We start from the raw sequence: 26,741 nt of genomic DNA, 5'->3' as shown, positions 1-26,741 counted from the left end.
AGGGAGCTTGACGGGGTGTTACACAAACAGGGAGCACAATGCAGAAACTCCCTTGGATATACATGAGTGTGCCCAAAAGAAATACATTGAATACCATTTCAGCCTTGTGCTAAGCATGATGAACTCTGAACTAGAGAGGTGGAGGCTGGGCTGGAGGGGGCAAAGCTTGGCCGGGAGCGGTGTGTAGCGGCATTGGTTTAGCAGGGATCAGTGGGGAGGAAGTCATATTTAAATGGGCCGCCTTGTAGTGAGTATTGGCTGTGATTGGAGTGTGACTGATTAGAAACAATGATTCAATCAGCTGCCTGTCAGCTGGTTACAGCTGGGGGCTTATGACTTTTTATGACTGTTTCCTGCATGAACTAACGTGATGCTTCATTAAATAAAGTCACACTTGATCCCATCATCACTGGGTGAAGAATTCAGTTTGTTTTTTTTTCAATTTTAATAGCACAACTATTTCATAAATATTGATTTACCCAGAGCATACATTTTTCCCCCTACACCACAATATAGAACTAGTAGAAAGCGCTCGTTAGTTAAAGACCTCTGCTGTACTATTATGTTATTTTTTGCTGGCTAATATCAACACCGTTTGTTATAACACACAAGATAGCATAATGGATCACGTAAGCTAGTGATGCAAATTGGCAAGCTAGCTAATTAACATATCCACTCAGTGTTTTGCTAGCAATAACATTGAGGAGCTAGCAATTTGTCATTGTAATATGACAGCTACAGTAGCTTGGTAAATGGTGATAAGGGGCACTGACTTTTTACAAATCTTGGAAAGATTATAATGAACAGGAAAAACAACACACTTTTGTTTGTATTTCCTGTCTATGTATGCATTTACTGTGTCGTAATTAAACAAAAAAATCCTTTTTGTCTTAAGTAGCGGAATTAATAATTTTTCTTACCAATGATGTTTTCCTAAAAGATAAGCAATGTACAAACTTGAGACTCATGGAGTAAAAAAGTAAACTCAACTGATCCCGAGACTGGAAGAAGCAGTTGTGTTTGCTGACTGGGAGCCCCTGGAGGAATTTGATGGTCTTATGATGACCTCCTGGCCGGGGCAACTGTGGGCTGCAAAGCTTTGGGTTTAGACAAACATTAGACTTTGGGGAGCATTACAGCTTTGAGGGGCGCTGACAAGCATGATTGGCTACATGTGGAATATTTATTTAAAATTTCACATACTGTTAATTCAGCTCTCATATGTTACAGCCAAGAAATGTTAACCATTTGTAAAGCAACATTCTTGAGCTCAGCTTTGGCAGAGACCATTAAAATGGGGAAATTAGCCTACCCAAAACACTGTTTGGTTGCACATGTGAGGTCACACTTGCCAAATGACTGTTTTCTTAACAATTTCTTCACTTAGCAACGTCCCAAGTTCTGCTGCTCCCTTTCCAAACACACACACACACACGGAGAGAGAGAAGCTACTCAATCAGTCATCAATCATTTCGCTCGCCAGAAAAACAATTAGGAGCAAGCGCTGACGGTTTAAACATGAAACAAAAGTCAGAAGAACATATGGACTGACTACTCGCTCTTTGCATATTATCATACTTCAGTAGAACTTGTGATGTAAAGAACAACTAGATGATCTAGAAGACCAAAGGAAAAGTTATAAAAAGAGATGCTTTTCAAATTGAGAGAAAAAAATATACAAAGAGGCTTAAACTGTAAGGCCAGAAAACAAAGTAAAGTCAATATGTTTTAGAAATTTCAGTATCGAGCAGCCCAATAAGCACCCCTAACATAAAGGGCATGTTCCTCAAAACAATGAAATGTTTCAGGCGGGAACAGAGTGATGAGCTCACTGACCCATCATAAGAGCCAGTAAGTAGCATGGCTAAAAATTTTTGAGGTCCATAATTACCCTATTAACGAGAGGGGTGTCCACATTGTGGATTTAATGACGTGCAAAACAAAAAAAATGATGCTGGTGAAAAATAGGCCTAAAAAAAAGGGACGATGTAATTGATTCTGCAACAAGGTATCACATCTTTTGTTATATGCATATCAGTAACTGATATGGAAATTGTTTATTTTTTCTCAGAAAAAAAGAGACACATTTTGCAATTTACAACAATACATCTGCACCTTTACTACCAGTATCATTAATATTATGAGAGCAGTAATATCATAGTAGTAGTAAGTCATATTTACCACTATTTCATTTCAAATTTCATTTTTACATTTCTTATAAATAAAATATAAATAAAGTTTATGTGGAAGAACTTTAAATATATCAAAATAGATAATATTGTTCACATGTCATGGCTGCCATAGTCGCACTACTGGCTGTTCTTTGCACATTTCACTTATGTAGTCTAAAGTACTGTCATGTATATGTTGTATGCAGTTCTTTGTCTCTTACCTCTTAACGTATCCTCATACCGCGGTCCGTATGATATCATACGTTTTCCGTGCTTCAGCGTTCTTTATACTTCCTCGTTCATGATAACATGGATAACATACAAAATCGTTTGTGGGGTTTCCACAAATAACGGCAAATTGTTTTTCATAGGCATTGCTGTGAATGCTTGAGGAGACCAGCCTGTACCTCTCAATGTGAATTTCCCACCCAGGGATCAGTACAGAGTTACTTACCTGACAGAGGCAACAAAGAGAAAACTCATTGTTCTGACATAAGGTTGTTCCTAATATTGTTCCCACTTCAGCAAGAGACAATGCCGTTTTCTTTGCCAATAGATCATCTTGAAATCCTCAACTCTAAGTCAATGCTTCATAGTTTATAGTATTATGATACATGTGGGAACTACTCAGATGAAAGGGAAAAAAAAGATGTCATTGATGTTGCCTGCTTTTCATTAAACATCCATTCCCAGAAGCAAATGTTTCTGCTCAACCTTTTAAATTACGAGCATCAGTCAAAGTGTCGTTTACCCCGTTAATGTCGACAAAATGATGAGAGCTGTGTACTAAGAAAAGCTCTCCCTGTCTACACAGCACAAACTGTGCTAAGTAATGGCATGTTTAGTGAAGAGAATCCAGCCCCGCCTCGGTGCGTTTACTGTGAGCTAAAATGCCCGACAATTAGAAGAGTTGATTGCAGTCACGGAGGCTGCCAAGCACAAATTTCCATTGATAATAACCAAAAGAAAACATTTATGTCTGATGCTGAAAATTGTTTTGCTTTTAGCGGCAGTGGCCCTCAGCCATTCGTGGTATTTTATTATAATTAGCTAGAAAAACATTGGACCAGAGGTACCTAGAACTAGATTGACATATTGTTTTTCAATTAGGTGCCATTTTATGACCCCCTTGACAAATAAATAACTGTGTACAAGCCTGGCACACATACCATGTCAGACTGCAAGCATATATGACCACATTACATGAGGGGGAAAAAAAGTATTATGCATCAACGGTTATCAGTTGAGTAAACAGATACATTCCTTCTTTTATTGTGCCCTATCACTGGCTGAGTGGCTGCTCATGTCCAACTAATACATGTACAAATGTATGAATAGTAGTGGTTAACTCCCATCAAATGTAAGTCACGTTTTTGGAAAAATGGTTGTGTGTGACTTGTGTGATGTTTTGTGTGAAAGTGTTTCTTGTGTGCTCGCCAAAAGAAAGAGCGGTATGAGTTCAAGAGTGCCTGCCATTTTCAAGCGTCTTGTTTTGCGGATCTGATGTCCTCTTATGGGGTGTTGCGATGACTGTTTTGAGAGCTCCTCCGCACACAGTTTTTCTGCGCCCTCTGCTCGTTTCTGACCCTGCGGAAGTTGGAATTTGTTCATTTACACGTTGAAGCCCTGATACTGGGAAGTGATCTGGCAGGTACAAAAAATAGTTTCGGACTCCAAAGGTGATGGAAAATCCTGTTGCAGACCTGCGTGTTTCGTTTCCTGGTCAGCCTGTCCTCTGTGTTTCCTGTTTATGTCGTTACGTGCGCCCTAACGCATACATTTGGTGATCTGATGGATTTATCTGTGTCATTCATGTGTTCTGAAGATGATCCTGAAAAAACAGAACCATTTGAAGGAAAATCAGAAAAGTGTTGAACTGATTACTTGTTCCATGCTGAAGCCAATCTGTCTTTTGAAGTTGGTATGACTGAGTTTATGCTTGCACAACACTGTGTCCCCAACTCTGGATAAGTGCTTATCGTCTGCTGCAAATCAAGTCCCTGTGTGTACAGTTTTAATAATGGTGTGTTAATGCGCAGCAAGGTGTAGGTATAGGTGTAAAAGCCAAAGTGACCTATTATAATTATTATCCCTGCCAAGCTGTTACAATATACACCGTTTGCTCTCAGAAACACCCCTGCTACCTTCCAAAGTATCATAGTACCAGCAGGTTTTAGAAAGTTTATATTGATGACTCGGTATGAACACATAAAAACACCATGTGTCATTTTTGAGAGGTTCGTAAAAAGTTTCCCTCAATTTCAATCTGGCCAAATGTGATCTTGGCAGAGCCACTGTAACTTATTTATGAAAGCTGGTTGGCCAGGTTCAGGTGCGTCTGCTACAAGTTCAACCCATCCTGTATTTCCCCGTAGCGCATACTCGCCATGAGCTTTGTCGGAATGTCGGACTACTATTGTGATTTTGCAAGAACTTTTTACAAGTAGGTCCTTCAGTTTGACTAGTGCAACTAAAGTTGCAGATTCATCAAAAGACAGGCACAGAAAACATGTTGGTTGATAGATCTAATGTTTCTTTATGTTCCCAATTATCAAACATTTTGGGGAAAATAGATTTTTAGGAAGTTGGGTTATATGGTCCGGCTTTAAAAAAAAAGTCTGTGTTTGATGCGAGAGTGAGTGCTCTGGCTTGTGAGGATCTTTGTTAAGTGCCTCTCTCTCCAACTGACTGGAGTTGTGGGTTTGTGCTGCTGACTGATCCATCCATCACCTCTTGCCTTTTTAAAAGGCTTCGGTTTCCAGCTGTTTGACAGCAGCATCGTTCTGGTCTCGGCCTCCAAACTGTGTTAATGTGTTTTGTGTGATATTTAGCGGGGTTGTGGTTAGGCGTAGAGCCCTAGTTGGCCTTATAAGGGTGTAACTTGACAGTAGTAAGCTTATTTGATTGAGTTAGCACTGAAGCTGTAAGGGTGAACTGACATTTTCTGTTATACTCTTTTCTGCTGTTTCTGCAGTATTCTTGAAAGCCAGATTTAGAAAATGTCTTTTCGTTTGTTTGTTTCGTGCACTTTTGGGTAGATAGATTATTTTGGTTGTTGTTTTGGTTGTGGTTCAACCAGAATGATATTGTTGCAGTTAATTGCAAATTTAACTTAATTCTGTTGGAGTAATAAATTAATTTTCCTAAACTGCGATTCTGTATTGAGACTTTAGTTCAGACCCCTGGGAGGGTATGGCCTTTCTAACATGTATGTTGCAATCCTACCCTTCTGTATAGGGGTGTAAGAAGCACATGAATAAAAAGGAGATGGCAGTGAGGATTAAACTTCAAATGGTGGTCAAAAATGTACGCATTACTAATTATTGTTTTGAATGTAGCCCCCTTTTCAGCACCCTGGACTAGAAACCACTCCACACGCACTGTCTCCAACTTACACACAACACTGAAAAAGCATGTCTTCTAAGACAGATCAACAATTTCCAGAGCCTTCAGCATCTCAGGATTAATCTCATCCACCACCCGACGCAGCTTCAGCTTCAGCTCTTCTTACCAACCAACACCCATCCGCTGTCTCCGGACAACCCTGGGCCAAACAAGCCCAAAAGGCCTCCTTCTGCGCTTGATTGGCCTCCTTCACTGTTGACCTCGGCCAAACTTTCCCAGTTCACCCTCACTACACTTTTGGGTTTGTCAGGTATGTCCGGCAGCGTCCCCCACCATCTGATCCAACTCACTATCAGGTGGTGATCAGTTGACATCTTTGCTCCTCTCTTCAACCGGTTGACCATGACATACGACCGCAGATCTAACGATTCAACCACAAAGTCAATAATCGGTCTTTAACCTAGAATGTTTTGATACCAAGTACAAAAACACTGATCATGGTGTTTGTTATGGCCAATCTACTTCTAGCATAGAAGTTCAATAACAAAGCACCACAGGTTGAGATCAGGCAGGCCGTTCCTCTCAATCACACACCCCTCCAGGTTTCTCCATTGAACAAGAGCATTAAAGTCACCCAGCAAAAAAGTCCCAAGTCAGCGCCCTTGCTAGGACCTCACCCACAGACTCCAAGAAGGCCAGGTACTCTGAGCTGCTGTTTGGTGCATAAGCACAAACAACCAGAAGAGACCCCCTTCTAGCGACTCTCAGTCACATAGAGGCGACCCTCTTGTTTCCGGGGAGAACTCCAACACACAGGTGCTCAGCCTGGGGCTCATGAGTATTCCCCACACTCGCCTGGTGCCTCTCACACTGGGCAGCTCCGGAAAAGGTGAGAGTCCAGCTCATCTCCAGGATTTTTGGTACCAGAACCAATGCTATTTGTGAAGGTGAGCCCCATGGCATCTTGTTAATACTGCGCCAACTCCCACACTGGCACCGGTTCCTTCCCGCCAGAGAGGTGATGTTTCATGGCCCTTGAGCCAGTCGGCCATTCCTTTGGTCCCTATTTGGCTGCTACCAAGCTCAAAATAGAATAGACCTCTTAGCCTGCGGTGGTGGGCCAGTCGAGCCCCATATGTTAAGGCCGGCCGTCAGACGCTCCCCTGGGACCACTTTGTCTTCACTTTACCAGGATTTATTGCCCCCAAATACAAAAGCTCCCAGAGTCACACAAACCCTTTACCATGTAAAGGTGGCGATTCCTTGCTCAAGATTTCAACAAAATGCCATTTATCTTCTGTTGTTATCGCTTTGGGTAGAAATGATCATGTCCCCATGCAGCTTGATGTATTACCACTTACAGAGGAGAGTGTGAATGGCCTATCCCCCGTCTTTTCTAGACTCAGTTTTAAGTTATGCAACTTACTTTATAAAGACACTGCTTTTCCTCTTTCAAACAGTGAGGCAGTATTTGCTATCATGATAAAAGTGTGATTGAAAGAGAAGAGCTGGAGCCTAACATCCTCTTTAGAGACTATTAGCGAGTGAGTTGCCTTCTCCCCTCTTTCTCCCTGCTTCAGTCAGGGAGGCTGGCTTTTGTCATGCCAACACACTGAGAGCTTTTAAGTAAGCTGTATAAATAATAACTACGCCCAAAACACCAGCCGCAGGCTCCAGAATGGGACAATATTGATTTCAAAACAAATAGTTAATCATCAGCGCATAATTGGTTATTGCTTCATCGGGTGGTGGCACTGATGGTTCGTCCAAGGCAGGCTGGATGTTCTGTAACAGTATAGTAATCAGTACAGCGCTGCCAAACTCCTCAGGAGCCTGAAGTCAAAGCAGCTGCACAGTTAGAAATCAAAGTCTAGCATAATGCCAGCTGTCTTGTCGAGCACTTTAGGATAGCTCATGTAACATAATACAGTTTGCTTCACAATTTCATGAACTGCAAAAACTACTTCTATAGTAGAGTCTTACAAATGGAGGAAACATTTGAACTGGTCCTTTCACAAAGATGAAAGCAAAGTTTTTCCTTCTTAAGAAACACATGGGAAGGTTGCCATTGCTTAAAAAATACTCAATCAAGATTTCATTAGGGGATCTGCTGAGTATAGGAACAGCAATGATGTGTTCACTCTGGTCCAGTTTTACTAATTTACTCTTAATCAGAGATTTTTGTTTTTAAATCTCCCTGAGTAATTGAACTGCAATACTCACCAAAGCAAACTTTAGAGTCACAATCAGAGACACCGGTGCTTCGAGGTTAAACATGCAGCTGACAAATTACACAGCCTAATCAGCTTTCTCTTTGAGAATTTTTTTTTTCCATAGTGTCAGGCTCAGAATATTAGGGGCTGCTCTGAGGACCCCCACCAGTTTACACAGAGGGGTATCCTCCAGTTCAACGATTAGCCCCAAAAAGACATCAGCAACTTGACAAATTGTTGCAGATATGTGAAAATAATAGCATCAAGAGTAATGTTACTATAGACAATTGTGTTGTGAGCAAAAGTATACATCAATTGAAAGCTAGATATTGAGCCCCAGTGTTGGAAAATGTCAGGATACAGGAATTTTTTGTCGGCTTTACCTTTAGATTCTGTAGAAGTCAAAAGTTGTATTGATTACATAAATAAACGCAATTGGGAGTTCACTAATTGTTTTAAAATTGTCAAAATATACAATATTTTCTTGAGCTTTAAACAATTGATATAATAAAACAAACACATATATTGTACCTCTTAACGCCTTTAGCCATGTTTCTGTTTGCAGAGTGAAACAAAAGGTTTCAGAATGCTTTAAACTAACTAGTTTGAAGCATTCTGACTCACCACCCGCAGTGTTCACAATCCACATGGACAACACACCCTGGAATCAGGTTCATACTCTGACCTTCCAGATTTTCTTTGTCGCCTGTATGATAGTGAGGGTACCTTTCCTTTAAGTATGCTGAGGGAAAAATCTGTAGGAAAAATATTTGAAAGGAATGTGTCTTTTAAAATTTTAAAAGAAGATTTAAAGATCAAAGGGTGGTAGTGCTACAATGTTGCAGCACATCATATATCAACTGTTTTGATGAGAGGAAACTAAATATATAATCTAAACTGTACTTTGTACCTGAATAATAATCATGTAACACTTTAATGACTGGGGTTGGACAAAGTGTAGCAAATTCCCCTTGTCCTAGAAATGTGTCATTATTAACAAAGAAAAATTGTAAATGTGATAAAAAATGGAAAATCTTACATTGGAGAAACTGGAGGAAATGTGAAAAGAGATTACTGATTAGTGAACATAAAGAGATTAAGTAAGATTGATAAAAAGAGCAAAATAAAAATGTAAATTAGAGAGTTAAAAAGACATACAACATACTACAAATATGATTTATGTTTTCACTACTGTTTACATATACATATAACATTTTGCAACTCAAACAGCTTAACTGATAAATCCCTATAGACCTGAAGTAATTTAGGTAATTTGATTGTTGCCCTGCTAGTTTCCTCATGCTTTTCCTTCAGTATCGTGACAGTTATTCTCATTCTGATCTCAACCCTCCAAACCCACCCCTCCCCCCCCATCCCCTCTACGGTCCATCAGTCAACATTTCCCGACCCAACAGAAACAAAAAATGATGACAAAGTAGTCAATGGGAGAAGCAAAGCCTCCCAGCCCCATGCTCTGGTACTTTTAATGTTGTGTTGTGTTTTCTGTTCTGTTTTTGACGCACTGTGAACATTCCTGGTGCTGAGCTCTTAGGTCTCAATTGAAAGCAGCTGCCCACTCCAACTTCCAGAGAGCAGACTTTATCTCCCACGGGATCTGCTGGACATTTATTTCTATGAAATCGTTCCAATGGGGTAGCTTTTAAAAGATGTCATTTCACATTTTCTTTTCTGTCCAGGGGGAGATCGCACTCGCCTACATACATCCCCAAGTAGGGGGGGAAAGTGAATGTGCTGCTCCCTGCTGTTTCCAAACTGTACCTTAAAGTGGTTTCAACATTGCTTTTGATAACTATTAAGCTGTTTACAGCTGTCACGCTAGCGGCTGTATGAGGCTGTACTTAGGCACAGTGGAGCTTTTAGCTAAATGTTCAAAATGGCAATGTTAACATTCTGATGTTAATAAGGTATGTTTAGTTTAGTTTATTAAGTTGGTGTTTAAAATATGGCAATTCATCTAATAGTAACGTACAAGGTTGCAATGGTTTTTTTATCCTTAGCATCATTCATGCTGCTCAGAGGATGAACTCTTTGCACATTGACACATGAGGTCAGTGGCTTGGTATTTGATATCCAGAACATTTGTAAACCATAAAAGGCTCCATTGAATGAACACATAGCAGCAACAGAACTAATGTCAGCGGATACAAAACAAGAACAAAGCCGACATGAGAAAACCGTCACTATGAATGGATGATGGTCAACTATATCACTATTCAATACCTTAAGATCGTTGCCAGTGCACCCCAAAGACAGGATCCCACCTGACCCTTGACAAGAGACTGACACCTGCCCAGAACCACTCACTGCATCATCCACTTGAAGAGGTCAAGTAATATGATGATGGGAGGTCTAGGTGCACCACCATTCAATGAGACTCGAATTATGAATGTCTACTGATATGAAGAAAAGACTTGTATAATGGAATCATAGTCCTGCATATTGAAGAAGAAATAATGAAACATTTAAGTAAAATATAAACAGGGTCACATTCCATAGCACAGTTGACACTGGTGGACTGAGGACTCAGGGAGGAGGGGGGGGCACCGACCCCTTTGGTGGCCCCATGCTAAAATAAAGTGCAGTAAAAATGCTCTCTTGACGACCCTTCCAGAAAACAAAACAATGATGAATTGCCCTCTAGGGTACCCTTCCAGTGGAGAAAATGAGATGCTGTGCACTAATGGGTGCCTTTAATGGAGAAAACATGATGCAGGGCCATATAGGCTGCGCTACATTTGAAAAAAAATTCTTTCTTTTTTTTCCTTTTTATCTATTTTTTGGGCCTTGCCCCTCTGACAGTCTAAGGCAGTGATGCATGAAGCAGTTCTCTTTCAGCAGTTCCAGCAGGAAAATAAGACAATTAAGTTCTAGCAAATCAAGCTTGCAAGGGTTCAGTGCAGTGTAATCTAGCATGCTGAGACAAACAAAAACCCTTCCTGCTTCCACACCGCCACACACCTGGCTAATCACTGTGTGAAGATGGTGGGATTTCAACTGGTTTGTAGCAGAAAGTGACAAATGCATATGAAGGGATGTAGCCCTCAGCAGTTCTGCTGTTGGAAAGTGTTTTCAAATGCTGTTACTCTAGATGATCTGACAAGCACTTGGTTTAAAGCATGCTGCAATATAAAGATTCTTCCTTTGGAGAATGTGGTGTTTAAAGCTGACTGTTTTATGTAAGATAAAATGCATGTTACAAGAACAAGATATACCGCAAAACATTTTATAAAGTACCAGTTCAGACTTTTTTACATGTCCGTTTTTAAAACTGTGATTCACCATATACATTCACCATCAGTTTCAGATTGCAGTAGAAGTCTGAAGGAAAGATATCATAAAACTTGGCATTTAAAATCAATAAAAAAAGACGCAAGAGGAACCAATATCGCCTTGCTGCGGTGCAAACTGAGGTAAAGTTGAACATACTGACAGAAAACGTGTGCTTATCAATCTATAAATGTCAAATTACTCTTGATTCTAGTATAGAGTAATGCTCATAAAAATGTAGTTCAAAGTCTTCCCAAAACCGAACAAGTTGCAACCTGGAATGTGAAGGGATTACAGGAGGGAGGAAAACTGTCCTCCAACGTCTTTCAGGAAGTTAACTTCAAAGCGGGGCAAATAGAATACCTTAAGAGACAAATGGCGGGGGAGGCCTTTGAAGCGGCCTTTACTATAGGCGTAAATGTGTGGGAATACTAATTAATTAGAGGATACCTTTTAAGATAGTTTCTAAATTTATAGATATCCATGGTCAATTTATAATAGTTTAATATGCATTCTTTGGAGAACTTTATGCTCTGATGAATATTTACAAACCTCCCACCTCAGATATGTGTTTCTTAAATATAATTCAGACTGTGTTAGATAGTTCACCAACTGGGGTAATCATATTGGAGCGAGACCTGAATAACATATAAATATATAAAGTGTATTTTACATCCTAATACAATAGACTACACATATTTCTCACACCAACCAATAAGAAATAAAAAATCAGAAAAGGAGAGAGAATGGAGGAGATTAACAAAAAGAGAGGAGTTCCTGACAAGAGGCTTGGCTCACACACAAACACAATACAGGCACACTTCACACATGTTGCAAGCTCGCTACAGCTCACATATTTATAGTTGGTTGGCTGTGACACTTATACACTAACTGCACAGGCTAGTGGTCAGATACACATAAACAAAGCAAGCTAAAGTTCTGTCTGACCACTAAAAGCCCTTTATCTGTTAATGAACACATACATTATCAGACTTTAAACTGTTAGTCAAAGGTTTGGCTACAAAAGCTTAAGTAAGCATGTCTTCTAAAGTAAAAGAGAAAATAAGCTGTTTGTTCATGCCCTCTGGAACTACACATGGAGAAGAAGTTATCTGATGCTCATATCATGCAGAACAAAGTGTGTGTGGGGGGGACTTGCATTCATCAGGTGACACGAACACCACTCCTAGTGAACGAACATGTTGCTTTGTAACTGCTGGATGTGTAAAAAACCTGAACCAACTTATACAATTTAATTGGTGACACAAATTCATTTTTAGTTTTTTTCAAATTAATTAAAAAAGTTATATTAACACAACTGCTTTCAGTCAGATGAATTATTAATCTGATTGCTTTCAACTCATCAATGCATCTTAAATTTAAGGCAAATACAACTAAATTATTTGCTTAACCCAAAAGAAAAACCCTGCTCCTTAACAATCTGAGTTTTTGCCGGAACCGTATTACAATTTAGTCATTTTAGTTTGTTAAATATAATGTAAAATAAAATCCAATACTATTAACCTTACGGTCACCAACACAGCTTTCATCATTTATGTCCTTTCCTCTAAAACATAACAAGAGTAACATTGTCACTCTTCATGCTTTAACCATGGCATGCTAGTTGGCTAGCTCACATATATATATATATATATATATATATATATATATATATATATATATATATATATATATCTGATCATTTCCACATTAACTGAACAGCTGAACTTTTTTGCACACGGCAGATTTACACGCTGGGGTTGCCTCCAGTGTCTACATTCTGGATTAAATGTAGAGGAAAAGCAGTGAAGGAAAATGGGAGTTCTCATCCTCAATTGATCATCAATCTTGTATAGAAATGGGGCCAAAGAAAGGGATACTTAGTGAGAGAGATCTCCTCTTTGCACAGTCCTCAAAAACAATAAATAAAGTGAAACACTGCTGGCAGCTTGGAGGTGGAGGAGAAGGGGAAGTTGGGGATGTCTAGCTCGCTGCAAATGCTGCTGCGTCATTCTGTAAAATACAACCTGAACATTTTGGCTCACAAACATTCACATTGGTCCTTCTTTGACTCTTTATGTATGTGAGAAAGGTGTATGCCCTCACTGATTTTAGACAACCAGAAACAGGAGTGTGCCAGAGCAGCTAAAAGCACAGTCTCAGTCTCAGTAGTCACTTAACGCAGTCTGACAGCCTTCAAACTGTGGTAAAGGCTGCCCTCAGCTGTTGAAATGTGACTACCTGGCACATCATCAGCCATGAACATTAAAAATATTAATAACAGACACTTGTTTGAGTAGATCATGTGTGTTTGTTTCATTATGACTTCTATGTTTTGTTCTTAAAGAACAAGGGATATTTTATATTTACTGAACCATTTAGAGAGAATTTCCTCATGCAAAGGTCCAGAACATCACAATCATGTTAAACTTCAATGTTAAACTTGAGCTATGATTTAGTTCCATATATATTGAAGTAGACTAGCAGTTGTATCAACGTCTGTATGTAGTCAACAACTGACAAACCAAATAATGGATGTTCAATTGAATAATATCTCAACAATATTTATCATCAGTTTTCAAATTTAACTGGATGAATTATAGACAATACATCATTTAATAATAAATCACTGTTCTTCTCTCGTTTTAAGTAAAATAAGGGATGCATTTAAGAATACATTACATTACAGAAAGCTTATGAAAATGATTTACCTAAAATAAAATACTTAATTTAAGAAAAATGACTTCAACTGAATTGTTTTTGCCCTGCAGCTGTAAATTCACTTCATTCAGGTGAAGTGATGTCAATCAAAAACGATCAAATCTTCCAGCTCTATTCCTCTCTGTCAGCATCATTGTTGGACAGTGGATTACTGTGTTAAGATTCTGATCATATTGGGCTCTTAGGTTTATTATCTGTGCTTTCACTTTAGAGTTGTGCTTTGTCTCGTAGTGGCGCTTCACATTGCTGCTTTTAATAATCGCCACGGTCTCTAACCACATGAGACACACTGGTTTTAAACTGTCCGTGGGAAGAATGAAGGTATATGAATCTGTCCATTCTTGGTTAAAGACTCTGGTCTCTCTGGTCCCGTTGAGTCATGTGAAATAACTTCCCTGACTCACGTACTATTCTCTGACTGTTGGGTCTCTCTCCCTCTGTGTGTAAATCTCACTCAAGCCGCGAAGCTTATCAGAATACACATATTTGATTGGCTGAGCTGCATCACGTGAGATGATTTACTGCAATTCATGTATAATTGGTCGGTGTGTTTCCTTGGACCGCTGAACGAGTACCGTAAAGGCTGGAAAAGCTGCGCCGGTTAAAATAGAAGCGCTCAGTCAAAATGTAATAATTCTCAATTATCTATCGGTTGTAGGCCCTGGGTCCAGATACAACGGCGTCTGGTTCCAGACTCGGACCGCGGACCGCCTATTAGTGACCCCTGCTCTAAAGGGTGCCTTGTGCTTCAGAATCAGACTGTGAGGGCTGTGGCGTCTGTGCATATGTATTTAACGCCCTGGGAGTGAGACCCGGGCAGACTATTGTGTGTGTATCAAAGCCTGATGTAGCTTCACATTCTTCATTATCATGAACACACACACTGTAGTTTATTTTGACTCATTCCAACACACCGTCCTGCGGCCACATATCTCACTAGAGCACCAAATGTGGATTATTTGCCTCTGAAAATAATACCCAACAAATGTAATATATCATTGTTTGAGTAACACTTGCTGAAAACTACTGTGGCCAGCTGAATATTACTGAACCACTTTTAAAAATGAAACTATACATTTGTGAGGTAAATATTTTCATCTTCAGTAGGAACCAGTGGGCTTGGGGCTGAGAGCCACAGACAGGAAGTCGTGAGAAGCAGTTTGGGTTTTTTCATTGTATCGTTGACAGTAACAAAAGCTGAGAATATCGCTGACCTTATTGAATTCAACATGACACATTTTATAAAATGTTAAAACGCACTGAGCAATCACTTTTCTTTTCTGCTTACAGTTGGAACTGTGATAACAAGGTAGACAGACCCTTTTAGTGAGCTTCGGTGACCCTGCTCCATTAGCTATTAAATTGCAATAATAATGTTTAAAATAATAGAGGAAATGATAGTAAATGAGGTCAATAAAAGGGTATAATTGTAAGAGGCAGATCTATATACTACATACTGCACATGCAATGATATATTTGTCACATAATCTTCAATATTAAATATGAGGGTTTGCTACAAGGTTGTATGATGATCATAATAATAATAATAACAACAATAATAATAATCATGCCTGAGCATTTAGATTGTAGATTTTATTGTCTTCAGGTCATTTCTTATTTATGCTACTGTCATGATGCAACATACATACAGGTTGGTAGATTTTGGATTTGATTTACTGTAAAAATAATACACATATAGCAACACAATTATCACAATATGTTAAGTAAAACACTTGATTTCATAAGTTCTCAGCTTTATGTAGACTTTTCTTCCACTCGATACACGCATATCACGTTAGTGAGAACAGCACTCTTGTGGACTATCTGGAGCCGCTGTCTGTTTCTGATACTTCCACATTTGCCATTACTAATGAGAATATCATAGCAGCAATGTTAGCCTTTAATAGACTGTGTGAATCAACCACATAGCTGTTCTTGTCTTGGTTTAAGCAGTGTGTGTGTGTGTGTGTGTGTGTGTGTGTGTGTGTGTGTGTGTGTGTGTGTTTGCACGTGTGATGGAGCACAGTCGTCTGAGGGAAGTTATTGGTTATTGAAGCTTCTCCATGTGGCCCTCAGGAACAAACACAGTGAAAACACAGCTGTGGATGTCCAGTCCTCTGACAGGCCAGAACTCTACCGTGGAGGCCAGAGCATCCGTCTGCCTGAGGGGTCCAAACCCCATGCTACATTCCCGCCACATGCCGTTCGCTTTATTTACTCTCTGGTCACATGTTACCCGCTTGGTCGCAGCGGCTCTGGCAGAAGCAGTTAACTTCACCAAGCCTCCCCTCTCTCTTTCTGCAGATGTTAAAGAGGTTTATTTGTATTTAGAAGGCCTTTGTTTTCTTCAGTTGCATCAGTAAGCTGTTTCCCCACCGGTGGGGTCACATGCCTTTGTGTCAGGCTGTTTCTAGCAGTTGGACAGCTGAATCTTCTGGGGCCAGAGTGCTCATGTGCTCCAGCCGATCCTCCAGAGGGGTCTTACTGCCTGTGATGCTCTTATTCAAGATCTGATGGTGAACTTGGAGTTACACATAAATAATTTCTCCACCTGGGGAATGTTGTTTTTAATGTCTGCACTTTGAATGGAGTCAAAGAAGTGAAACATATTTGCTTTTGTCCTTGCGTCCAGAAGTGATTCTTTGGATAGTTTTTGTGCTTTATTGTAAATTTAACTTAATTTCCGAATATCAACAGGAACCTTCAAAGACACTTTTTGGTCCTTGGATCTCCTTTTGGAAACAGTCACCCTTTGGTGAACAGTAGCCTACTGCTTCATTTCCTTATTTATTTTTAATATACCTGTGGAGGCCACTTAGATTATCATCCTCCATTCAAAGGGGATATATGATGAAAAACGTGCTTATACATTTGGGTTTCTGTAGTGACTACTAACCAACTGTGAAATAAGACAACCCAGACTTCGGGGCTGTGTAGATCAGAAGATGTGCGATTCAACAAGCCCTTTTTGTAGTGAAGATCAACTCTGTCATCAATAAGATCAGTTTCTCTCCTTTACAGCCCTTTGTAACTCTAAAATAAAGGAATCTCTGTCTGTCTGTCAGAGTGGTCTTTACATATCTCGAGAATTATTAGTTTGGGGGTAGTTTGTGCTACAAAATATTGTAAAACATTCATTATTCTCAAATACATTTTTGGACTTTGTATATTCAAATTATTGCACATTTATTTTACATTAATAAAAAATATTTTTTTGTTCTTTGTCTTTAAAAAGTTATAGCCTGCATGTGATTAAGTAAATAACCATGGAAAGCAATATGTGAGTACATAAGCTTATAAGCTTTTTATTTTAAAAAGTAAAAAGTTGCAGTGGGAGGACGTGTTTGCTGATGATTGACCGGTGCAGGACATCATCAGCAAACAGGTCAGCGTTGCATGGGAAGGTGACCAGCATCGGTCTAAACATCGGGACTGGTGCTGCCTTTAACTCTAAAGGTGACTTATTTACATGTTGTGTCTTGTTGGCTGGCTAACTAACTAGTCCTTACTATACTGAAAAAAGGGGGTTTCTCCATAGAGTGAGCCCCAAGGGGGATCTGGCCATACGGCATACGTGGCACATGTGGCGTCTTTTTTTTTTTTGTCTGACCGGCCCATAAAACAGGTAGGCTAGATTGAACTGGAATTGGAGATTACAGCTGTTTCTCCTGAACAAGGAATTTCCGGTCGGCATGGATTGTACACTCATGCTGAGTAAATCTCCGCCATTTGTACACACCACCTGCTGCAATGACTATTGGGATGGTTTAATGGGGTCCTTGAATTAGTCCAAGCACAGTCTGTCACAATTCTGGTGGAGCGCAAAGAAGAGGCGCAATGCCAAAGAACACATTGTCCTCCTTATACACATCCATCAGACATGCAGATGGCTCTTCTTGTCGGGAAGAAGCACATGATCGGTGACTGCCTCTCCCCTTTCTTTTTGTCATGCTCTTCAAAGTCTGTGGCCATTGGATAAAGGCTTCTGCCTGTAATTGGATGCTGCAGTGAGCCTTATCCCTTTTCAGTAATTTGGAACTTTCGCAGTGGTCTACGTGGAGCAGGGTTGCTGCTTTGTTTTCAGACTTCCCTATAAATCAAGAGAGAAGGTCTTTATTTGTCAGAAAAAATAAATCAGTAGAGGTAGTAACTATTCTTGGTTAAGGCCTGCGCTGGTCAAATGCTGGGCTGTGCTTTGTTGCTTAACCCTCTTGCAACGTCAGGATGAAGCTTGAGTTTACTGTGCTTTGCATTGCTTCTGTTGTCTTGCACTGATTAAACAGGAGGAATATTACCACCTTGTTCATTTTTAATAAATCAGCTTTTTTAAGATTTAAAATATGTGCTCTGAATGCATGCATGTGTTTTAAAGTGGGCAAGCGTAATCTGTCACACCAGAAGGCAATCTCCCATGAATAAGTCTAACTCTATTGTCTTCTTTTAATCCATTGTGGTAGTACTCTCTCTCTCTGCCTTCTTTGTTCTGTCTCAAAAACAGCAGAGATGTCTTATGCCACGTCTTTTTGGGCCCTCAAAAAAATCTGCATGCTGAAGGTAAAAGCGATGCCGTTGCTGAGTGCAAGCATTCCCAAGCGCTTCATATTTCAGGGTGCGATGGCTTCGTCCCCAGAAAAAAACAAAGCGATGTATGGAATTGGCTTAATACTCTAATGCATGTGCAGTAATATAAATACAGCAAAGCCTTCATCTAATGACAATCACGTTTGTACATCATCAAAGACAGAGACGACAGTGTAGGTTAACCGACTACAAAAAGGGAGTCATGGTTAACAGAGAGTGTACACACACACACACACACACTCAAGTCTCCCAAACCCCCCTTCCCCCGTCCCTCTGTGGGGCATCATGTCACTTCCTCCTGGGAGCTGAAAGTCATAGCATCTTCTTAAGTTTTTCCACCTGCTCATCTGCCTCTGGTGTGAGGCCCGCAAGAGCAAACTGACAGGAGTCAAAGCCTCCATGTTGATTCAGCTTCCTCGCATCCAAAGCATTCCCTGAGGAACAGATCCTGTGTGTGGGACAGGGGGCGGGTAGGGGGTGGTTGTGGCCTGCAGCAATCCATATGACGTTTAAATTCATGAAGAAGTGATTCAAGTATTAACGTTTGTAAATTCAAAGTCGCTAGACTGGTAAAGCCTTGTCATCTTGAGTTAAACAGAAAGCTGGATAGAGAAAGGGTTAAGAAAGCATTCACTCAAAAGAAGACATTCATACTCACTTTGGTGTTCACTGTTCACTCACCTATCTATCGCCCCAAGAACAGCTACAAACAAAAAACCTTTTGTGTTTTTGTGTTGGTGTAGTTTTTGTGTTGTACTTCCTGTCCCTTACAAGCAGAACCAGGTTCACCCATTTCCGCCCACCAAGACTTTATTATAACCTACTGCCCTTGCTTTCTTTATGACTTTTATAATGAAATGACAGCTTGTACTTTTTATTATTCTGGAATAACACCTGCTACTATTACTGTTGGAGGTGATGCTTCCATGCAAGGTGCCACCTGCTCATCGGGACAATCCAACCATTCAAACAAACGTTCAAACACCGATGGGACAGCATTCAGGAGCAATTTTGAGGTTAAGTGTCTTGGCCAAGGACACATCGACGTGGACTGGAGGAGCCGGGGATCGAAACGCTGATCCTGTGAATGAAGGACAACCCGCTCTGAGCCACAGACTCCCACAGAGCCATATATCTCCAACTAGCTTTTCTCCGGCACCGCCCGAGCAGCTGTGAGGCTCGGTAACTGTCCAAAGAAAGTATAGTGCTAAGCAACAGCCCACTCAGCGACACGTGAAGTTAGTGACAGCAGAGACCTAGTCACATGCATTATATTACCACGCTTCAGCTCCGTATTGTGAATAACTTTTGAATTCTTACTAACGGAGTGTATGCCATTAGGCAAAGGTTGCTACACTAAATGTCTATCTGATAGTGCTGTAGCTAAATTTAAAGAAGTGATTCCATCTGTATTTAACTCAATACCATGTCTCAATATATCAGAGGACTCCTGTGCTAACTTTGGTCCGTCCCAGGTTGATCATCTTGTTGATAGTGCTACAGGCTCACTGAGAATGACACTAGACTCTATGGTCCCTTTAAAAAGAATAATAAATAAGAATAACTGAATAATAAAACAAAGGAAGTTCGCTCCATGGTATTACCCTCAAACCAGTAAATTAAAGCAAACATGATGAAAACCTGAAAGAATATGGCGTTCCACCAATTTGGAAGAAATCTCAGTTAGTCTGGCGAGTCAGTCTTAAAACATATAAGAAGGCCCTCTGTGATGTTTCCTTATCTGATGCTAGGGTCTACAGTCAGATGTTGTGTGCTGTAAAGATTGTAAAGCCCTATGAGGCAAATGTTTTGATTCGTAATATTGGGCTATTCAGATCAAATGTAGTTGAATTGCATTCGACAGCTAATACATGTGATATATGCTGATACATTTGGAAACGATGACGTAGTCACCCGCGTTCGCTACTTGATTGGTTCTTAGCAGTCATGACGTGTCCTTCCCTGATTCGTCACACCCCTATCCCGTGACCGTTTCCCGGAAATCATAAACAGCAACATTGATGACGATCGTCTACCAGGTTAATTTAACATGGACAACTGATTACAGGTGTTGTTAACCTTGTTGTCTTTACTAGCAGCTGTTGTCTAGTTAAAGTCTGCATTTTTGCGGATGAAGCAGCTTTTATTGGAGCGATTAGCAAGCGACGTGACCAGCGGTCACGGTTAGCAGCTTTAGCTTTCCTGTCCTTAATAATGCTTATTTTGTTCTGCACAACTATTGTGAAGTCCACACATGAACTATAAAGGAACAAAAGCAATAAATGCTCTCCAGTACGACAGAGACTTCAGACACCAGCAGAGCTACAAGTGAGAACAAACAACAATGAAACCGAGGAAACGAGTGAGAGACGTCTGTTGACCACATTAATGGACCCATAATCTAGTAAACTATGTGTAAGTGTTAATCTTAAAGTAAATTTGATGTGAGAGAGAGATGGACCAGCAGTGTTGTAACTAAGTCTGAAAAATAAAACTTGTAAAACTTTTCACTGTTTGAGTTTATAGAGGAAGATCTTAAGTATCAAACACAACCTTACTCTCTCGTATTTTTTTAACTAAGCAACCAATCTACTTCCTGTTTACACCGGCACCCACCGGCATGCCCAGTGTACTTGAAGAGTCATGTGATATTTGTTTTCACGCGTTTTAGTCTGGACGCATTTCGAAAACGATGCTGAAAAGCTGTGTGGACGGAGATCATTTTTGTTTCACAACCACACAGAAGCAAATTGATATAAAGATAGAAAAAAGCTGTGTGTGCAATACATGCAAGATGTGGCACTGTTTCAGACTTTACAAAACGATGGGATTGGACAGGCTTCAATAGTATATGTCATGCAGCTGAGTCAAATGGCCTACCTCAAAATGTACATTTCTTTTCACCACAGTGATTTATCCTGATTCATAATCCTGATTTCCCATGTGTAGCTAACTATACAATTTTTTTCGCTTTGAGCCTCAATGTACCAGCCTCCTCTGGTTTAGCATTCACACTAATTCTGGGCTTGAAATGTATCCTTGACCTGGTAATCCTAAATATACTTGTGACGACCCTCCTCCTCCCATACACTAGGTGTCCCTGTTGTGTTAGGTTATCTGTTGCAGGTGCTGATTGGAGGGTCGTCAGCTGGATGAGCCTCACCTGAGCCGGTGCGGCTGTGCCTTTAACACCATCTTCATTTGACAGCCTCGTTCTCTGGGAGAGGAGATCCTTTCAGCCACCAGCATTACACTGTTTTTTGGGATGATATTGTGTTGATCACTATACACTGTCACACGCATCCATACATGCACTTCAGAACTGACAACTGATACCTACCTGTTGCTTTTGTTTAATTTGTTAATGGGAAAATAAAATGCTTTTCTTATTAGAAATAAGTTTGAAAACTCCGGGGTTACCTCCTAGAGTGGAGCGTAAACGCATAAGTTTGGAAACGATGACGTAGGCTACATACCAAGTCTCTTAATTGTCATTTCCTCGCTCCTCGCTTGAACCGGAAGTATTGACGGCCGTCCCAAAGCTCTTATTTAGCTCGGAGGAGTGAGGATCTAGGAGAGAGGAGGGATCTCTGAGGAGCCATGAGAACAGGCTTCCAGAAAGTGATTTAACGGCAGACACGTTCATCAGTTATGTGATTGGACGCTGCAGCCGATCAGACTTTTTTTCAACATGTAAACATTGAAGACGGTTCGCAGATTAAACTCAAGCTTTATATTTGATATGTTTTCTGATTCACCATCTGGTTTAAATATCTGTTCATTGTAGAATGAAGAACAAAAGGACCACAAACAACTTTCTTCATTCATTAGAAAGATTTGTCTTTTCATGATCTGACATTTCCCTCAATAACTTTTATTATGGAAACCATTTTCAATTTTATTAACAGTCACAATTTCAAAACGTACAGACGCAAATAAATCATAAATATGACAAACGCATTCTGCCGTAGAAATCGATCCTGTGCTTATAAACAGGAAACAGTTTATTAAAGCGGTAACATACTACAGAGAGAAAACACCTGAACAGTGATGATTACTGTGTGTCTTTATTAGTTATTAGCATTATTAGTTACTATTATTAAGTACAGTGATGATTACTGTGTGTCCTTCCCTGATTCGTCACGCCCCTATCACATGACCCTTTCCTGGAAGATCACAAACAGCCTTGATGATCGATCAACTACCAGGTTAATTCAACATGGACAACTCATTACAGGCGTTTCTGGGATTGTTGTCTATACTAGCAGCTGGTGTCCAGTTAAATTATACTTTTTTTTTTTTATTCTACTACTGCCAACAAATGAAAACAAAGCTGCCATATTTACGCCTAGATGACGTTATTTTGAGTGTTGATGGAGCTGCTACAATGTTAGCATAGAATAGCACCGATCGATTCGTGTTCCATTGAGAAAACAAGTATTTTAAAAGGTATTTGCTTGTCGTCGCATGAATTCTAACCTTTTATAAATCAGCATCATTACGTAGTTATTTCGGCATTCTTTTTGTCCATTTATTGCAGTGAAATCAGCAAAATCTGTTTATTTTGGGTTGGTACAGCTGTAGTAAACAGCCGGCATGTGGCTTGCTAGACACAGTGAATACACCTCGATGAAATCCACGGAGCTCCTCGGGATGATGTCATGAACCCAGAGAAGACGATGTTTAGTTTCCTGGGATATCTGATACTTCCACAACTAGTAATAAGCAGAAATAGAGGTTATTTCTTCCATGGCTGATGGCGGAAATAAATGGCGTTGATAACGGCTTCCAGGGCGATAAGCCACGCCCCCTCTCCGGCGTGTCTAGCGCAAATCACGCGAATGACCACAAATGGTCACCCGCAAATAATTCGCGCCACGTCAATCGCGTCATTGCGTTTGGTGTGAACACAGCATGACAGGACCAACAAAAAATTTGCCTGGCGGGGATATATTTCACCATAATTTCTCATGAAAAGTTATTTAATGTGTAAAAAGCATCTTTTGGATTTGTGTTTCAAGTAATTTAAATTTTACCCATAAATCACTAACTGTATTTTGTGAGGTGTCCACACTCCATATAACTCTCCCATTGTGTCACCCTCTACTTGTTTCTTACATCAGATAGTAAATGCAAACGCCTGGCATGGTAACATGGGAAACAACGGTGAGGAAATGGTGCGTTCTAGCTCTACTAGACTTAAGCAGACCTCCATCTGAGAATCAGATAGGACTTATCAGTCAGAAATTACTTAAGTGGCTCCTTCTAAAGTGTTTTCTTCTACATGAATGCTTGTCTGCAAAACAGGCACTGTAGACCTTCAAAGATAATTGGTAGATTGACAAATTAAAAATGCTATCAGTATAAGGCTTTGTATACAGCATGAAACTCCTAAATGTCTGCTAGAACCCCAGAGTGGTTCTAACGTTCATGACTTTTTGACTTTGGAGTTTGATAAACTTTTTAAGTTTAAATTGAATTTTTTTAGACTTTTAGCCACATCTAACAGTCTTCATCAGTGGAGAGAAAAGTATGGGACGATTACATTTATGGTAAATGGTGAATACTGAGAGCACTTTTTTAGTTTTTCTATGTTTTGGTCCAACATGTATTTTTAAAAGCCCAAATCTTCTGAGGAGTATGATTATGCTCAACAAATCTCATGACAATTGAGCTGCAACAATTAGTCAATTAATCAATGGACAGAAAATCAATCTTCCAACTAGTTATAGTAATTTTGTTAAGCAATAGTGCCAAAGATTTTCATAATTTTGATTTGATGCTTTTCTTTGTCGTACATGACAGAAACCAGAATGTGTTCGGGTTTTTGACTGTTCAGACAAACCAAGACATTTTCCCAACTTGGGCTTTGGGATATTACAGCAGGGTTTACGTTTATTTCATACACATGTAGTGTGTAAGCGCGGCCTCCATTGTGTTTTACTCCCCGTTAAATAATCGTGGCCTCGCTGCCATTGTGGAGTATTTCATGTGACTTTATGTGACTTTATGTGACTATGTCCGCCTTGTTGCTCCTCCCTCTCTTTTTCCTCTCTACTCCGCCATTGTTAAAGTCTTTTTAAGTAACACTATACATTTTACTCAAGCAAGACTAATGGAATGAAGAATCATCTGAATTTATTTACCTGAAATCTCTTGAATTTGCATTCGTTCTGTCATCAGTATAGTTAGATAAATATGGTCCATTTGTGTGTCTTATAAGGGTCAGCTGAGAGCAATATGATTGGGACCTTCAAGAGCTGAAGATGTCACCGGTGCATGCTGCATTCTCGGATTGGAGGTTTAACGGTATAACGTTGAACAATCTGGCCTCTGACAAGATATTTTATAGGAATACTGAAAGGATCTGCTGTATCTTTCCCAAAATCCTTGGCTCCACAAGGATTTTGATTGTGATTGGATAGTCAATAAATTTGTTTAAAATCAAAGCCCAAAGATTATACAGCATCTATTCTGTGCACTTGTACGATTGTATTAGATTTGTTTAATCCTAAAGAGAATCTGTCAGGAATAGCTCCACGTTATGATTCTGACTAGATTCTAGTCAATTTTCTGACTTGTGTTGTTGACAAAATCTTCTTATCTTCTCTTCATACCATTTATACACTTAAGCCTGACAGGGAAAACAAACAGCAGTCGAGTCAGCCAATCCTCTTTGGCAAGACAAGGCAAAGCAACTATATTTCAATCAGGAGGGACACACTGAATATGATGACTGGAGGTGAGTCGGGTGAAGGAAGAAGCTACAATTTTGCCAAAAATGACAGCTGACAGCAACAAAGGAGGAGATTTTAAGTTTAACAACAGCAATATAATTGGCTGATGGAGATTATGGCTAGATCTGGTAGATGTGACTCAAATTGTGAACGCCCGTAATCTGCTGATTAATAAGAACGTTTTATGCAATGGCATTGAGCAGATTGCCTGCATACATTGCCACACAGTTTATCCAAATTATTTCAAGCACCTTATTTGGAAAGTGAGTACCCCTGAAATGTTAATAATTAGAGGTGTAAATCACAAGTTTCATCATGACGCAGTATTATATTTATCCTGGATACCGATACGACACAAGGTCTGCCACAATACAATTTGTATTCAATTCAAGCCAGTCAGCCAACCTCGCGGCGTCTGGTCCTGAACTCCAGTTGCTAGAGTTCGATTCTGACTTCCATTTGCTTAAATCTGATCTGGTCTTTCAATTGCCTTAAACCGGTCCTGTACTCCTCAAACCCGGTCCACCATCCTGCTAAATGCTAGAGATTAATCTTCTGGTACCAGCCAATTATCCTCATATCAAGTCTCAATGCTGGCCTCCAGAGTGGTTTTACCTTCAACACAGGCCTCCAGATGCCGCCCCCCCCCCCCAGGTTTTGCCTGTGACGCCGGCCAGGCCGCCTGTCTGGTTGTTCTCCAGGATGCCCTATGGAGAGGTTCTGCCCATCTGCCCTGCCATCCGTCCAAGGTTCTATGATCCAAACCCTGTCCAGCCCCTCATTCTTCAGTTCCCTGGCCACTTTATCCCAGAAATGTGAGTCCTCCTTTGAACTGACATCCTTGACAGATCCATAACAATAATAATATTGATTTGGTATTATTATTATTAATATTGTTATTGTTTTTCAGAGGTTTTTGAAACACTGCAGTAAAACTGCAGAACCTCGGATCGCAATATCAAGAATTTAGTAATTTTGTCCATTCTTATGGCTTGAAGACGTATACTTCCTCTGAATTAAAAAGATACAAATCTTCTGACATTTGGCCTATAGATTAAAGAGTTAAACTCTCCCACCCACCATCCTCTTTCTTGTAGAAAACATGTTGAATTTGGAGTTAGTTGGAATATGACTTAACATTTTCAAACACATTGGTTTCCATACCAACATCATTTTGGACAACAAAGGTTTATTCTGGAGCTGTTCGGAGCTTTCAAATGTATGATCATGAATCGTAGAATTGCCATGGAATTGATCTATTTTCCTCTGAAGAGTCATGTCATGGATCATTTTCACCACATACATGCAAAAACACGGCACAGAAATAGTGTCGGTGTCAAAGGTCTGATTCTCATTGGAGATCTATACTAAAAATATGTCTGCTCATTATACTAAGATGTGCTTTGAATAACATTACTTTAGCAATCTGTGGTCATCAGCCACCTGGGAACTCAGAGGTATTAAGTACCGCTTGGCAGCAGTGGATGTATCTCACTGCTCTGTGTTGCTCTCCTGGCTGGAGAACAAGGCTTTTTAGCCTGAAAAGTGTTCCAACTCAGCTCCCTCACTCATTACACTGTCCTCCATGGCTGAGCAGCTGAAAATACCGGGAGGTCGAAGGGAACTGGGAGTTGAAATTCCGATGAGTGGGGAGTTTCAGCGCCTGGCCAAGAAATCAATGACTC

Source organism: Cebidichthys violaceus, unplaced genomic scaffold, assembly GCF_023349555.1.
Source record: "Cebidichthys violaceus isolate CVI_PGR_0920_01 unplaced genomic scaffold, fCebVio1.0.p SCAF_22, whole genome shotgun sequence".
Classification (NCBI taxonomy): Eukaryota; Metazoa; Chordata; class Actinopteri; order Perciformes; family Stichaeidae; genus Cebidichthys; species Cebidichthys violaceus.
The sequence above is the reverse complement of the archived record's forward strand: the minus strand, read 5'-3'. Positions refer to the sequence as shown.